The following is a 17,387-nucleotide window of genomic DNA, read 5'->3' on the forward strand; positions in this document are numbered from 1 at the left end:
CCACTGTGGCTTCAGGCTGATCAAAGTCTGGACTTTATGAGACATTTGCTATGATCTTAAAATTCTGAGATACATTTCTTTTCTCTTAAACATGTATTACAGGTGGCATCTAAGAACTTCTAAGGTTTCCTTGCACCCATCTTAAAGGCAACCCCCCTCTTTCTTTATCAGTATTCCAGTCATCATTTTGTCACCAGAAAATTTACCAGAAATGACCTCTCATGCTTCTCCAGGAAAGCAATACACATGGAAAATAATTTATTGCCAGATTATCCTCTCTGGAACACCATAGAAACTTACCCACTCAGGGATGATTTCCTGTGAACAATTACATTTAATTTATGACTGTACTAACTACTTTTCTGTTTTGGTTTTCTATTTTGTTATTTATTTTATTTTGTTTTGTTTTATTTTATTTTATTTTATTATTTTATTTTATTTTATTTTATTTTATCTTATTTATTATTTTCATTTATTTATATATTTTAAATAAAGTGTAACACATTAACAAGTCAAGTATTTTAAAAAGGTTCACCAGTATTGTATGGATTCTTCCACTTTTATCAGTCAAAATGTTATTATCATTAAAATACAAAATATGTTTGTGAAAATACAGTTTTCCATAAAGACATATTAATTGGCTTCTATTATATCACATTTTCTTAATCTTTAATAATGAACTCCTTCATCAGCTGTTTAGTTAGCTGGACCAGAACTAATGTTTGGTAATACCAGGATAATAACTGGTTTATCCTACCTATCTTTTATGAATACTAGCATGACATTAGTGTTTTTGTATTGTATTGGAATGTCCCTACTCTTTCCAAACTTACTGGCAAATAATATTAACAATTTAAACAGAGACCCAAAGAGCACTTATTGAAGTCTTGGATGCACGTTAACCTTTATTCACTGGTTGAAATGTCAAGTTTTAGTAGTTTTTGTTTAGTATCTTCTGTCAAAGTGGAAAATATTTCATCAGACTCAGAAATAATAGGGGTTGGCCAAAAAACAAGTCATCCCTAATTTCTTTCTGTAACACAGTAAGAGAACAGAGAATGCACGGGAGTTGTTCTACATCTTCATTTTGTGAAGTTTTTGACCATCTTACGAGGATCCCTGGGAAATATTCTGTTGAATATAAACTATATGCAAAATCAGATGGATAGCAGTTCTAGACAGTTGTTTGCAATGGTCCACAGTATGTGACGGGACATATCCAGTCCCATGCTGCTCTTCATCTTGGTGTGCTTAATATTTTTGTGACTTATTGACCTGTAGAAGGGAAGAGAAAACATGCTGATTATATTTACAGCTGAGCAGAAGGTAGGAAGAGAAATCAAAAGCATCTTAGTGAAATGAAGAAATTGTCTAGGAAAAAAAAATAATTTTAAAAAAGACTGTATAAAATTCAGTGATAACAAGAGTAAGAAAAAAAATCAGCCACACAGATACAGGATGAAAAACAGAACAAAATAAACAAACAGGGTGACAGTCATTTTTTGGAAGCTCATCTGGGGGTTTGGGTGAATCATAATTTGAACAAAAGTCATCAATGTTCTGACGTTGTGGAAAAGGCTAACATCACAGTAGGATGTATAAACAAGACAAGACATAAAATAATCCTTCTGCTCCACTTAACACTGGTAAAGCCTCAGCTGAAGCTCAATTTTGATCAGTGCACTTCAAGAAAAGTATGAAGAAATTGGAGCTAATCCAAAGGAGAGTGACAAAAATGATCAGAGGTCTAGAAAACATGACCTACGATGATAGAGTTAAATAACTGAATTTGTCTTGCCAAAGGAAATAAAAATAAATGACTGGAGTTGGCATAACAGCAGTGTTCATATACATAAAATGTTTTGCAAGGATGAAAAGCATAAACTGTTCTCAGTGACAGTAGAGGATTGGACAATAAGCAGTGGGCTTACTCTGAAGCGAAAACTGTAAAATATTGGAAAGGTTAGATGGGAAACAACTTGACAAGAAAACATAGAACACTAGAATAGATTATCAAGGTAGGCTGCAGAGTTTTTAGAGCTGGAGGTCTGTAAAAACAGATTAGACAAACAGCTGTCATAAAAGACAAAGGTACTTTGGGATCAGGAAATGGACTTGATAACCTCTTAAAATCAGATCAGGATGTTTATCTATCTATATATTTTTATGTTATCCATAAAGCATGAATAGAGCCTCTGTTTTTCCCCCATGTAGTGAATATGAAAAAAAGTGTTCAAATTCTTCTTTTAGTATTCTATTCAACTTTATCTGATAGCATATTTCCTGAACAGGTCTATCCTTTTCATACTACAGTTAACAATTCTCCCACTGACATCTAGAAGACGTTTAATATTGCATTGGTTCTCCTTGTTCATTACAAATTTTAGTCTCCTTAATCAATTTTGTCTTAATTTTTGTTTTACATTCATTTCTACTAATTTACCTCATTTTCCAATAGGTAGATCTATTTTAAATAGCTGCTTTAATTTTTCAGTCTCAGTCAGGCTGTTTTTCTAATATGTGTGACCTTCCTTTTGTGTTATAAAACTGTATTTTTTTGACCAACAAGTGAAAATATTCTTAAAAATTCATAATTACTCTTCATATTTTTATACTTTTTTTTTTTTTTTTTGTACAAGCTGGTCTTTTCAATATTGCTTTGAGCTTTTTGAATTTAGTAGTATAAAGATATAAACTCCATATAAAGCCATTTTGGAATTTTTTCTATTTGCACCTATGAGGTATTTGGTGCTTGAACTGGCAATTTTTTTTTTTTTGAGTACTGCAAGAATAATAGATTAGAATAGATTTTTCTCCTAACTTCTTGACCTTGGAATTGTATAGTTATATAAAATTGAATATGCTAGAGCAAGGTATAGTATTCTCAGGATGCTCTGTTAATAGCTTCCTGAGCAATTTCATCATGTGGCTCAAACCAAAGATCTTCTTCCCTTTTTTAATATAACCTTTTCTTCCCATACTGTACATGCTCATCCTTAAAGTCTTGTATCACTGGAAAATGATTATGTCTTTGGGCAACGGTAGCCACAAATTATCATAAAATCATAGAATATCCCGAGTTGGAAGGGACCCATAAGGATCATCAAGTCCAACTCCTGGTACTGCACAGGTCTGCCCAAAAGTTTAGACCATGTGACTAAGTGCACAGTCCAATCGCTTCTTAAATTCAGACAGGCTTGGTGCAGTGACTACTTCCCTGGGGAGCCTGTTCCAGTGTGCGACCACCCTCTCGGTGAAGAACCTCTTCCTGATGTCTAGCCTAAACTTCCCTTGCCTCAGCTTAACACCATTCCCACGGGTCCTGTCACTGGTGATAACGGAGAATAGGTCACCTGCCACTCATGAGGAAGTTGTAGACTGTGATGAGGTCCCCCCTCAGCCTCCTCTTCTCCAGGCTGAACAGGCCAAGTGACCTCAGCTGCTCCTCGTATGTCTTCCCCTCTAGGCCCTTCACCATCTTCGTCGCCCTCCCCTGGACACTCTCCAACAGTTTCACGTCCTTTTTGTACCGTGGTGCCCAGAACTGCACACAGTACTCGAGGTGAGGCTGCACCAGCACAGAGTAGAGCGGGACAATCACTTCCCTCGACTGACTAGCAATGCCATGCTTGATGCATCCCAGGATACTGTTGGCCCTCCTGGCTGCCAGGGCACACTGCTGGCTCATATTCAACTTGCTGTCAACCACAACCCCCAGCTCCCTCTCTGCAGGGCTGCTCTCCAGCGTCTCGTTGCCCAGCCTGTACATATAGCCAGGGTTGCCCCGTCCCAGGTGCAGAACGCAGCACTTGCTTTTGTTAAACTTCATGTGGTTGGTGATCGCCCAGCTCTCCAATCTGTCCAGGTCTCTCTGTAAGGCCTTTCCACCCTCAGCCGAGTCTACAACTCCTCCAAGTTTGGGGTCGTCGGCAAATTTGCTCAAAACACCTTCTAGTCCTACATCCAAATCATTTATAAAAGCATTGAAGAGGACTGGCCCTAAAATGGAGCCTTGAGGGACCCCACTAGTGACCATCCACCAGCCTGATGTGGCCCCATTTACCACAACCCTTTGAGCCCTGCCCGTCAGCCAATTGTTCACCCATCGTATGAAGTTTTTGTTTAGCTGTATGCTGGACATTTTGTCCAGTAGGATCCTATGGGAAACCGTGTCAAAAGCTTTGCAGAAGTCCAAAAAGATCACATCAGCTGGTTTCCCTTGATCGACTAGATGGGTGATCTTATCATAAAAAGAAATCAAATTTGTTAGGCAGGACCTACCCCTCATGAACCCATGTTGGCTGGGACCAATGACTGCATTGTCCCCCAGGTGCGCTTCAGTAACTTCAAGGATCATCCTCTCCATAATTTTACCAGGCACTGACGTGAGACTGACAGGCCTGTAATTGCTAGGGTCTTCTTTCTTACCCTTCTTGAAAATTGGCACCACATTTGCCAGCTTCCAGTCCAATGGGACCTCTCCAGATTCCCAAGATCATTGAAAAATAATTGAGAGAGGTCCCGCAATGACGTCAGCCAGCTCTTTAAGCAATGTCAGCCAGGTTCTTTAAGCAACCTTCAAAAGCAGTTTCCCAGGGGACCTTGCTGACTAGTTCCCTGAGCAGCCTGAAGTCTGCTTTCTCCATATCCAGGGCTGAAGTTTTGGTGACAGTTTTCCTTCTGTCACCATAAATTCTAAACTCAGCCACTTCATGGTCACTATGACCAAGATGGCCGCCAATTGCCACATCTCCCACAAGACCCTCTCTGTTCTCCAGCAACAGATCTAGGAGGGCACCTTTCCTAGTTGGCTCTCTTAGCACCTGCACCAAGAAGTTATCATCTAGGTGCTTTATGAATTTCCTGGACTTGCTTATGTCAGCCGTGTGGTGATCCCAGTTGACGTCTGGCAAGTTGAAAGCCCCCATAAGGACAAGGGGAGTTGATCTCGAGGCATCTCTTAGTTCTGCAAAGAATAATTCATCGGCGTTGTCGTCCTGGCCAGGTGGTCTGTAATAGACTCCCACAATGACATCCCCTTTATTTGTTTGTCCCTTAATCCTTACCCAGGGGCTCTCAACTTTGCCATTGCCAACTTGAAGTCCCACACAGTCCAGCCCATGCTTCACATACATTGCCACCCCACCACCTTGCCTACCCTGCCTGTCCCTCTTGAAGAGCCTGTAACCATCTATTGCAACACACCAGCCACAGGACTCATCCCACCAGGTTTCGTTTATGCCAATGATGTCGTAGCTGCAGGACTGGGCCAAGACTTCTAGCTCATCCATTTTATTCCTCATACTGCATGCATTTGTGTAGAAGCACTTCAAATGCGCCTCTTTACACGCAGCACATTTTGTAGCTGACCGAAGGGCCTCACTAGCACACAGTCCCTCTGATTCTAGCACACCACCCCTTGGCTCACCACTGGTGTGCCTGGTTTTATCCCCTTCCCCCTTCGACTCTAGTTTAAAGCCCTATCTATCAGCCCTGCCAACTCCTGAGCAAAAATCCTCACCTCTCTCTGAGAGAGGCACATCCCATCTGGTGCCAGCAGGCCTGGTGTCGCGTAGACCTTCCCGTGATTATGAAGGAAACAATATTCACTGCAAAGCAGAGAACCATAATCTGGGGACAATCTGGGAAAATGTCACTGGTGAATGTGTGGCAACACCAAAATGACGCTCAGGTTACACTATATTTTGTTGCACACAGAAAAAAAGAAACAAAAATGAAGGTTCTCCTGATTTTTTTTTTCTTATGCAACTGAAAAGCTGGCTTTAGATGCAAAGTGTAGAGGAAGCTACCTGAATGCACTGGCAGTGCTGCTTGAAGAAATTCTGTTTGTAGTTTGCAACTCCCTAATACAAGAATAATGACATATGTGGAACAGAAATTAAACCCAAAGCAGAAAGCCTGTGACTGAAACTGCCAGTATTGATAGTACTGAAAACAGTTAATTAAAATTGTGTAGGAATGAGCACATTTGTCTACTCTTCTCTCTGGTTTCTGGAACCTGTGCCCTAGTACAGTCTGTTCCTACAGGCAATGTCAGCTCTTTAATGCTTACCATAATGCAGAGTCATGCAGAGTTTTTAAGGCCACCTTGTATCTGTTGTAATACCCCATCCAGCCATCAAAGCAGTCACAATGCTAGAATTATTGCCAGGATACACATACAATAAAAGGAGAACAAAACTTGGGTATTTTTTTCTTCTGGTATTCCAGGGATCAGAAATATATCCCTAGGTACATTATTAGAAATAATTATTTCTTTTTGTGCTCTTTGGCCAGCTCTGTGGCTATTCAACCCTTGGACTAATCCCCAAGACTGTTTGGTAGAGAGGTATGACTCAGTCTGAGTTGAGGCCCTCAAGAGCCAGAAAGGCTGTGGGGGTCTGTGAGCCTGGAGGAGCTCACCTGCCTGGAAAAAACACTGAACAAATGAAATATAAGCAGTCTAAATCATGACCCTGCTGTCTTTCATTGCAGAGGCTTTTCAGCTGTGGTCATTTTCTCTACCCAGTCAGCCATCTCCTTGGCTTCACCTCCTGCTACTTTCCAGGCTTCTTGTGGAGATGGGATGGGATCCAGGATCCACATGTGAACAGATACAGGCATGGGTTTAACATCCTTGCTATACATGGAAAGATATTCCCAGTCAGAAGACATTAAAAAAAAAAAAGCCAGAATGAGAAGTGGTGATATACTTTACCTCCATTTTTTTTAAATTATAATTATTTGTTTTTGTTTTTAATATGATATTTTTAAAAGAACTAGAAACAAGGCAGGGAAGGGAAGGGAAGGGAAGGGAAGGGAAGGGAAGGGAAGGGAAGGGAAGGGAAGGGAAGGGAAGGGAAGGGAAGGGAAGGGAAGGGAAGGGAAGGGAAGGGAAGGGAAGGGAAGGGAAGGGAAGGGAAGGGAAGGGAAGGGGAGGGAAGGGAAGGGAAGGGGAGGGGAGGGGAGGGGAGGGGAGGGGAGGGGAGGGGAGGGGAGGGGAGGGGAAGGGACTTATTTGTTTCAAATTCTCCCAGAAAAAGAAATTCATACTTAAATCTTGAAAAAGCATGTACTGTCTTCCTACCAAGATACACCACATAAACAAAATACTTCTTGCAGAAAAGGAGTTCACAACAGGGTTAAGACCAACGTAAAGTACTGTTTCAAAGACAGGAGAGAGATAGTATGCAACTCTTCTTTGCACATGTGTAAGTACCAGCCTAAACCCAGATATTTATTTCTCCTTTCCTTATCTGGAAAAGAACAATGGCATACACAACACGATTGCTCTCTGGATATGTGAATCAATATGTCAGTCAGTGCTTTTCTTTCTACATTCACTCAGTGAAAAACAAAACAAAACAAAACAAAAACCAAACAAACAGAAAACAAAAAACTGCCCTTCAAAAAAACTCCTTTCCTAACTGTGTTAGAGACGTTCCAATCATTTTCTAAATTTCAGTCCTTTGTAAGGAATCCCTCATAAGCATCATTTTTCTCACCCTGATGTTTTCAAATATAAGTGAACGTGTCCATTTCCTGCTCAAAAACAAAACAAAACAAAAACACCAACAACAAAGACCCACCTTTGTTTTGGTAATGTATGGCTACATTGAGGTGACTGGCAATTCTAACCCTTGAATTTATTACTTTGTTCCATAGCCTCAAACACTGGATGCTCAGCATTTTCTGAAAACTGGGTATGTGGTAAGTGTCGTAAATTCAAATCCCTCAAATAACTAGTCATTTGATAACATGTTGGTCAACTGCTGAAAGTATGGGAATACATAAGTGCCTACATACATCCATCTATATAAATAAAATATATGGAGTGGATATGAAGATGTGGTGAAGTAGAAAAAAATAACCATTTAGAGTGGCTGTTTTATATAAATAGCAACTGAGAACTAACAATGTGCCATATTGCAACATATACTATATTAGACACGGCATGTTAGAAGTGTACTAATTAAGTGTGTTTTCCATATTTTTTCTCCCACAGTATAGAGCATCTTTATATTAGTACTATTGCCCTTGGTCTTGCTCTTAGACAGAAGAGCATTATCTTGACATGAGCTGGCAATGTGCACTTGCAGCCGAGAAACCAACCATATCCTGGTCTGCATCAAAGGAAGCGTGGCCAGCAGGCCAAGGGAGGTGATTCTACCCCTCCACTCTGCTCTTGTGAGACCTCACCTGGAGTGCTGCGTTCAGCTCTGGGGCCCCCAGCATAAGGAGGATGTGGACCTGTTGGAGTGGGTCGAGAGGAGGGCCAGGAGGAAGATCAAGGGGCTGGAGCACCTCTCCTATGAAGACAAGATGACAGAGATGGGGTTGTTCAACCTGCAGAAGAGAAGGCTCTTTCCTTCCAAGGGGCATCTTGTAGCAAGCCTTTCAATACCTAAAGGGGGCCTACAAGTAAGCTGGGGAGGAACTAAGTGTACTGATAGGACAAGGAGTAGTGGCTTTAAACTAAAAGAGTTTTAGATTAGATATAAGGAAAAATTCTTTACTCAGAGGGTGGTGTGGCACTGGAACAGGTTGCCCAGAAAAGCTGTGGATGCCGCATCCCTGAAAGTGTTGAAGACCAGGTTGGATAGGGCTTTGAGCAACCTTGTCTAGTGGAAGGTGTCCTTGCCCATGACAGAGGGTTTGGAACTAGATGATTCTTAAGGGTTCTTTCCATCCCAAACCAATCTATGATTCTATGATTATAACTGAGCAATCCGGGAAACATACCTTGGCTGTGGTCCAGGACAAAGGAGTGGAGCAATTAACTCTCTTTGCATGAAATGGAAATGGAGATAAATATGTGTTTCACTGAGTATGAGCATCAGAACTGAAGGACCTCTCTACCCACCCTTTGCTTAAAAAAGAAATGTGCTAAGTACCTCCATTTCTCTCATAGATTCTGGAGGAGGCTTATGTTACTGTAGGTTATTTCTGAATATTAGGGGAATCAATCAATCTAGAGCAGCAGTGAATTGGTAACTGACACAAGATTCCTAACTCTGCATGCTAACTCTTCTATGTATTTCTAAAGGAAATGAAGCATAAGGAGACTCATTGCAGTTCAAACCATTAGCACATGTTCAATGCTAGCGAAAAACAAGAGGGAAAATTGTGTCTTGCTACTAAAATGTGTTTTATCTCAGTCCAGACAAAAAAAACTACTGAATCAATAGTATTCAACAAAACTGTTCAAGTAACACAAGCCTGCACCCTTGTGCTTCATCAAACCCTGTTGTGTCTTTCTGTACTGTACTGCAAGGAGCTTTCAGGCCAGGCCACTGAAGTCAAAAGTGGTTTCAAATCTTCCCTGTGATTTCTGTTTCCCAGCCTCCCACCTAGGCAGACTGAGCTGCAGCAGCTGCCCAGGATTGCTTCCTCACTGGCATTGCTGATATTTGCTGGTGTAAACCTGAGTTTCACAGCCCTGCAGATGATGCTTGCTTTCATCTTCCCTAGGCTTGTTGTCCCAAGACTCTTAATGTCGGGCTCATAGTTCTCTTCTACAAAGGAGCTGGTTCCCATCTTCCTTTCACTTTATAGAGCTTTTATTTATTCATTTTAATTTTATTTATACCTTTTTTAGCCTTCTGACTTTGCTTCACATAATCTATTTGTAACTTCTTCCTAATTCCTTTACTCACAGTTTTCCAGTCTATATAAATTGGCTTGGCCATCTCTTCACAGAAAAATTCTTTTGTGGTGAAGGATATTTAGAACTCTTCAATGTTTAGACAAAAATAATAATAATAATAATAAAAGACTAACAATATAATAAAAGAAACAAACAAAATGCTTTTCTGTTTTGGTTGTAGTAACTCTTTTCAATAAGAACATTTTCATATGGAAGCTTATGAAATATTTCATTGTAATAATATCACTAAAGGAAAAATTTGTTATCTAGCCCATACACCTGGAAAGAAGGATCTCTCCACTGAAATATTGTTGGCCATATACCCATTTGAGTTTTACAGTCAACACTGGGGTTTCCATCACTTTTCTCACTAGACTATATTGCTGTCTGATAGATATCCTTGTTCAGGGAATCCTCTTACCTCCACCCTACATACTCCAATATTTTAAAAATCACAACGCAACAGACAGGAAGAGACCTTACACAGACATTCACACTTAAAAATGCCAACTTAGAAAAAACAGAGTCGCTGAACAGAGGAAAATTAAGTGCAACATTTTCAGCAGTGGCACAGAAATACATACTTGCTTCATTGAGTTTCACAAAAATAAGGAATTCATTTTTGCAAATAATCATAAAAATGTTTTCTGTTCTGTTCCAAGGCAGCCTGATCCAAATTTGTTTTGCCATAGTCTTTTGTGGCAGAAGAACAAAGGTTGTTAAATACTTAATTACCCGGATGGTACACGTGACTGATGGATTGAGTTGGATCAACAAAGCTGCAATTATTTCACCACAGTGTGGCTGACTAAGATAGATACTTGGCTTCCCTCAATGGTTTTCATCATTCTACCAGAAATAAACAGAGCACAGACTATTCTCAATATGTTTATACATCACTAACTTATATTACTTTTGGAAACTGTGAAATTTGTGCCAGTTGGTTGTAAAACGGAGTACAGTTTTGATTTTTTTTTCCTCTTGTGCACAACCCGGAATCAATATGTATACAATTTTCATCCTCTTTACATTACATACTATTCCTAAGAGCTAAGGCCAAGAAATAAATGGACCTAATTCTTTTTCTGCATCAAAATTGTGGGTTATTCTGTCCTACTTACATGGATTTTGCAGAAAAAAAAAGTGAAAAAGTAAAAAAAAAAAAAAAAAAGTATAAGTCCATGTCTCAGTTTCTTTGTACAAATACAGCCAAGGTCAAGAGTTTGGCTAAGACCAAGGCAGGTTAGGACTCTGCCACAAAATTTGGATTTGTTTGCTGATGTGACCTTCTACAAAGCCTAGAAATATATATGCACATGTAAGCTCTAGCTCCAGTACAGTGTAAATGCCTGACTGTAGGATGGCTTATGGTAACAGTGCTGTACTACTGAGGCTATGTTTTCCGGTTCAGGAACTGTTAACATAGAACCAGTTCAGAGGTCCAGCAAATGACACAGCTATTATATGTGAGTATTTTTTTTTTTTTTCTGCATTTAGTTCTCTGTCCAATTTAGAAATGCAGCGCTCCCTGTAGAAGCAATGGTGGAGATACTGGAAAAGTCATGAAGACATTGGTCTTTGTCCTTCCTTCCCACTATGTCTTCTAGCCTTGGTCTGAGCAGGATGAGCTGAAGAGGTGATGAAAGTCCTGTTGCCTTGTGGATACCAATGTCTTCACTGTGGCTACCAGCAGGGCAGCTGTAGAAGTGCTGTTCAATGACAACACAGTTAAAAATGCTCAGCATGGACATGACCATAGAGCGACAGCAAGCTGTGAAGTACAGGCTAGAGTTCATTAAATTGTCTTCACATACTTTTTTCAACCTTGCAGTATATTTTTTTGTAAAGAAGAAACACGTACACTCAGAGTCAGAGTTAATTAAATTGAACCATTTTTAAACATCGTTTACGTGTAGTAGTTTAAGCAGGTAAATGCATCGGTCTCCTGAAGTATGTCTCTGACCTCCTGACATAGTAAGCCCAAGCATCTCTGTTGTGAAGACTCTCCATTTTTTTCATTGATTGAATTTCTGTAATCTAAATGAGTCCTAATATAACTCTCAAATCAGTTATTGACTCCAAACAGGGCTATTGTTCAATGGCACATGAATAATTTCCATACAGTGGTTTTCTATTTACTTATCATGTTCCAAAAGACATCTTGTTTATGTGTATTGGGTTAGTTCTGAATTTCCTCTAATTTAGCAATATCATTTACTCCATATATTTGTGTGATTTTTTGTTGTTGCTGTTTGGGATGTTTTTTATCATTAGGATTAATTCAAGAAGGGATTGGCACACAGGAAGCAGAGTACCATCTCAGCTGACTTGTACCCTAGCTCTCAGTCATCAGTGGTCTACTCAAACCAGTCCAAACAGGCTTGAAGGCACCAGGGAGAAGAGCTATCTGATTTTAACAATTAGGTGCTTTCTTTGACATGCAAAATACAGGTCATTGGGCTAAGAAGAAGCCAAACTACATAACAGAGAGGTGAGGTAAGAAAGACTGATCTAGGAAAAGAAGGAAGGTAGATGTGTACAGATGTGTGTATATTAAAATTATTATTTTAAATTTCTTCACTAATTTCCCTAAGGACAGTTGTCTGGACACAGTACATAACAAGTTCTACATCCTAAAGAAATGATTTGCAAGTGCTAAAGCCAGATGAACTTTCACAGCTAGTTTGATTGGCATGGGATACCATGATCAGGAGTTGCAATATAAGAGTGGAAGATTTATGAAGCTGAGCCTTGGTTCCAGTTTTAAATAAGAGCCAACCTATGGGGATTATGGTACTAAGAAAGAACAAACGTAGGAAGAGAAATGATGCGAGCCCTATAAGGCTGCTTCTTCAAAGAAGCAAAGTATTTTCAATAAACTAATTTCAGTGTTGGAAACAAAAAAAATTACATTTTCGTCATAAATGGTATAATTATTTTTAACTGCTTATCCAATTAAATCAATATTGAAAATAATTAGAACTGATTAAAATAAATAGCTAGTTTATTTTCTGTTACTACTTGTTTACCTTTTTATTTTATTTATCTTAAGAGTTAAACTAGATTAGTTATTTGCACATAGAATGTATCTCTGACTTTGTAAAATAATGTATTTATTTAAGTTAATTAAGAAGTGTCCCAATTGGCATCAATAATGTGATTCAAATGGTTAAACTTTATAAGTTTGGATGCAATAACCTGTTTTTTTTTTTGTTTTTTTTTTTTTTTTTTTTGTAATTTATGGCCTTGGTCAAGCCGAGAAACTGGCCCTCAAACATTAGTATAGTGTTCTCTGACTTGGGTTAAATTGCTTTCTTTGAAGTTTTTTAAAAAGCTTGAGAACATATGTTAGTACATTTTTTTTTTAATCTTCCTCCTTGAAAACCTTTTGTTGTTGTTGTTGTTTTGTTTTGTTTTCTTTTTGCACAAGCTGCTTAAGCTCTTTTCAACACTAATGTAAGACTGTGATAAGTAAATCAAATGAAAATAGTTGATACAGTTTAATGCAGTTAGTTATTCGCCAGAACTAAGTTGAATACATATATGGAGATGCCACTTAGCTTTATACATGGGATTTGCAATTAGAAAATACATGGAGGCAATAAAATATTCTTAGGGCAAATCAAGAACTATGGAAAGTGTGGATGCTTATGCAGCATGGTGCTTCAAAGTCAACATATGTAAATGACAAAGTATAAGAAAAACTAAAAAAAATCAGTGGGGTATTAGCTTGTCTTGACTTTGGCATGCCACTTTTTACAGAAGACAGTGTGGATATTAAACAGGAAGACTTCAGTTAGAATCCATCTCCCATGTATTGAGGCAGTGTTCCCACAACTCTAAAACCTCTTATCATTTCTGATTTATGATGTGTCCATCTTTCACTTCATGACCCTCCAAGTGCTTTTTTGTTTCTCAATTCCTTTGCAATCTCCCTCTCTCTCTCAAAAGAACAGGTTAGAGAACATAATAAGAGATGTGCATCTAATGTAGAACAGATGATATGAATATCCATAGCAGTAAAAAAAAAAAAAAAAAAGGAGGAAGGACAAAAGACAAAATTTTACTAGTGAGGTTTCTTGCTCTAATTTTATTTTCTCTTTATTGGATACACAGAAGGAAATGAGGATAATTTTATCATTTAAACATTATCACATCCGGTCAGTCCTTCTTTACAGCTTGCTTACTTGGATATTGTAATTTACAACAAAGATAATTTTAAAATGCAGATTACATGTCTTCTATGGGGTATGTTAAAGGTTACTGTAATTCAATTCCCACTGGTTTCTTCCAGCAATCAACTATTCACTTCTGAAATACATAAACCTGGAAACATGAAGAATAGCAAATAAATTAAGCCTCAACCTGCAGATATGAACAACAGCGTTACTGGAAATATTCTGACCAAATTGCCTTATGTAAATGTAAAGTGACTTTATTTATGACAGAACTATCTCTGGTATTTGCAATTTCCTTGAATTTCTTTGCTTCCATTTCTGTTCACTACAGCCACTGGAAAGAAATAGTCAAATAAAAGGGAAAAAACAAAAACAAAACAAAACAAAAAAACAGTTTGTCATGGTATTCTATTGCAGGAAAATTGCTTTGTTACTCAGAAAATTATCAGTAAATAACATTCCATAGTATAAAATTCCTTTCACCTCTGGTACTATGATATCAGGAAGTATATTCTGCATAGCTATAGCTATTTCATAGATGTTAAAATTCACCTCTTCAGTAATAACAATGTCATCCTCTGTGTAAATATTCTATAAAAAGAATAAATAGCTTTGGAGGCATTTTATTATTATTATTATTAGAGATATCCTGCCATCTACACAGAGTTGAATTTTATCTCTGTGAAGCAGAATGAAAGCCAAACAACAACCAGTTAAGCAACAGTAGAGAATGAAACTATAAACTCTGAGAAGACTGTCTCGGCAGCTGTTATACTAGATGATTACAGAGCTTTTCTCTGACTTCGTTGAGGTTTTCAGCACTTACACTGGGCAATGAGTGAGTCCAGTTGCTACTGCTCAGACTAGACAGAAAAGAAGACAGGCTTAGGCTAAAGGAGGTGTTCAACAGATGATCCTGAAATGAGACAATTTGAAAATTTCCCTACTCTGCTAGTGTTCAGCATAGGCTGTATCTCCCCTGTAATAGAAAGAGTGGCGATATAAATCCTAAAGCCATGCACTTTTACAAAACTTGAAAATACGTGGGGGAGACTGAATTATTTATCTCTCTACTTATTTTTCAGATTTCTGTGCATTATCAATATTAGTAAAATTACCTTGTGATGAATTTGCATCTCTAACTCACACAAGATTGTATACTGAATTAGCTGAATAACCAAAAGTATCAAGGCTTTCTTTTGAGAAAAGCAGAGTGCACAACTGAACCTTCCTAACTGTTGTATTTAAGATATTCACTCATTCTTGTCTAAATTGTCATTTCTATCATTCCCATTGTTTTGTCCATTTTGTGGTTCATGAAAATTCTGATTTGCACTTCATCTGAGGGCTAATCATAGAAATACATCTATTCACAGTCAGAAACTCAAGTGATACTAAAGCCATTGAAACATTTTTATTGTTATTTTGCGGGGGGGGGGGGGGGGGGGGGGGGCATCTTCCTAATAGAGGATGTTTGCTAATTGGTGAATACTGGCAAAGGTAAACATGCTGATGTGGAAGATGTTTATTTGTTAAATAGCCTCCTGCACTTCCATAATCTCCTTATTTTGCCACTTGCTAGTACAGGATTCAACCACAGACTTGACTGGTATTAATTTCCAGGCTATCCAAACCAGATGGAAAACAGAGAATGAAGAAGCAGCCATTAACACCCACATGACGCCTGAGACAGCTTGGGATTGTTACAGCAACTGTATGAGTGTATGGACATAATAATTGCTGCACAGCTAACTGGAGGACCATCTAATCTGACCTTCTGTCTTCAACTGAGCTGGTGCCAGCCATCTGAAATGAAGTCAAATAAAAAAGAAAAAGAAAAAGAAAAGCCCCAAACACAAAATTGTGCAATGCTCTGTCATAGAGGAAAATTATTCCTGACTCCAACTCTTGCTCAATTATGTCCTGAAGCATGAGGAGTAATGGTTCTTGTGATTTTTGTCCCAGCCTGAGTAATTACAAATGCCATTCTTATTCAGATCAATGGATAATCCTCTGAACCTTTGTTAGTGCTTTTCTTCATACCAATCTGTGACCTTAAGTGGCAGCATATTAGAAACACATCCTAACCATACCCAGCCATGAGCTGAAGATGGAGATTCTCTCCTTATGTGAAACTAAATTTATCTGCAGAGAGATATTAACCAAATATCAGTTATGCTATCATTTGCTACTGTCCCTACCTATATTTCACCCAGTGTAACTCAAGACATTTTGCACTAGGTCACCCTTATCACACTGCATTATGGGCAACGAATTTGAATGGGTGGGTGAGAGAGGAGGTGTTGGCCTAGGTTTGCTGGTAGGTGTTCTCTAGAAGGTGCAGTAGGCAACCAGAGCCTGACAGACACTACTGGCATATTTAACCAGCCAGGTGGGTCATGCCAGGAGTGCTGCACAGCCTGTAACTATGCTAACAAGTCCTGCCTGTTTAGGATAGACTGTTGTCACCTAAAGAAGCATTCTTTGGTATTTTGCATTTTGTTTTGTCTTCACTAATAGTTATTAAGGAAACAGGTGTCCATTAATTCATTGATCTGGTGATCGTATCAAAAGGTACACTCACTGAAAGGGGTAGGAAAAAAAAAACAACAAACAATTATAAATGCCATGATGTCTGTGAGGTACTAAGGAAGATTTCAGCAAAGTCTTTACTAGGAGCCCATGACTCCTGCCTTGTATAACATTCTTATATTTTTAAAGCAGAGGCAATATAAATAGGCAAACTTAAGTCATTAAAATGACTAGAAGAATCAACAGAGTAGGTAAACTGGTCATGATATAAAGAAAAACTGATGCATTTTTATGGACAGGCTAAAGAAATTAAATATCTATAAAGGCAACATTTCTCACTACCCAAGAAATGACTGGTGCCAAATATTTTCCTACACTTGCTGCATCAGCAGGTTTCTGGCAGGTGCCTTAAGGAAACATTTCTGCATGTTCTCTGTTCCTGTTAGGAGACACTGTTCCTCAGACTGCCATTTGGATTGTGTTTGGTAGGCACAGTGATTCACCAGAAAATGAAACACATTTTTGATTGTATAGAGTACACTCAGGCCTATATACATGATGATTTGATCAGGAGAAAAATGGTAGAAAAGCAAGCCAGATGCTCAGAGGCACTTTTGGAGGAGTCAGGCTTGTGGCCTAACACAAGCAAAAAAACCACCACCACCACCACCAAAAAAAAAAAACACCACAAGAGAGCAAAACCAAAAATCCCCTCCCATAGTATAAATCTCATTTCAGAGAAAGAAGAAACCTGGAGGAATAATTTACATGCACAGGAAAATCACAGAAAGATTGAAAGGATCATCACATACCTCTGTTGGAACATGTGGAAGGAACCAGTCTTCTGAGAGCTAATGTGCAAAAATGTCCTGTGTTAATGTTCACAGATCACCAAAAGACACTGTGAAATAAAGTCTGTTAATCATTCCCCAGCAAGCATAGCTTTGACTTCTTTGCTTAAAAGGGACGTTGAGTTTGGTCATAGCCATAGGGTGGAGAAAGGGATTTTTCTTTAGTTTTGAAATAAGAGG

The 17,387-nt window shown here is 38.6% G+C and overlaps 1 long non-coding RNA gene across 1 annotated transcript; it reads left to right on the forward strand.

Annotated features, from left to right (window-relative positions):
- The first annotated feature begins 7,119 nt into the window (after window positions 1–7,119).
- Window positions 7,120–9,632, forward strand: LOC118243945 (uncharacterized). The gene is made up of 3 exons (XR_004777392.2): window positions 7,120–7,211; window positions 7,666–7,710; window positions 8,006–9,632. It is a non-coding gene; the product is annotated as an uncharacterized LOC118243945 (long non-coding RNA).
- The last annotated feature ends 7,755 nt before the right edge of the window (window positions 9,633–17,387 follow it).

The sequence above is a fragment of the Cygnus atratus genome, chromosome 3, assembly GCF_013377495.2.
Source record: "Cygnus atratus isolate AKBS03 ecotype Queensland, Australia chromosome 3, CAtr_DNAZoo_HiC_assembly, whole genome shotgun sequence".
In the NCBI taxonomy this organism is placed as follows: domain Eukaryota; kingdom Metazoa; phylum Chordata; class Aves; order Anseriformes; family Anatidae; genus Cygnus; species Cygnus atratus.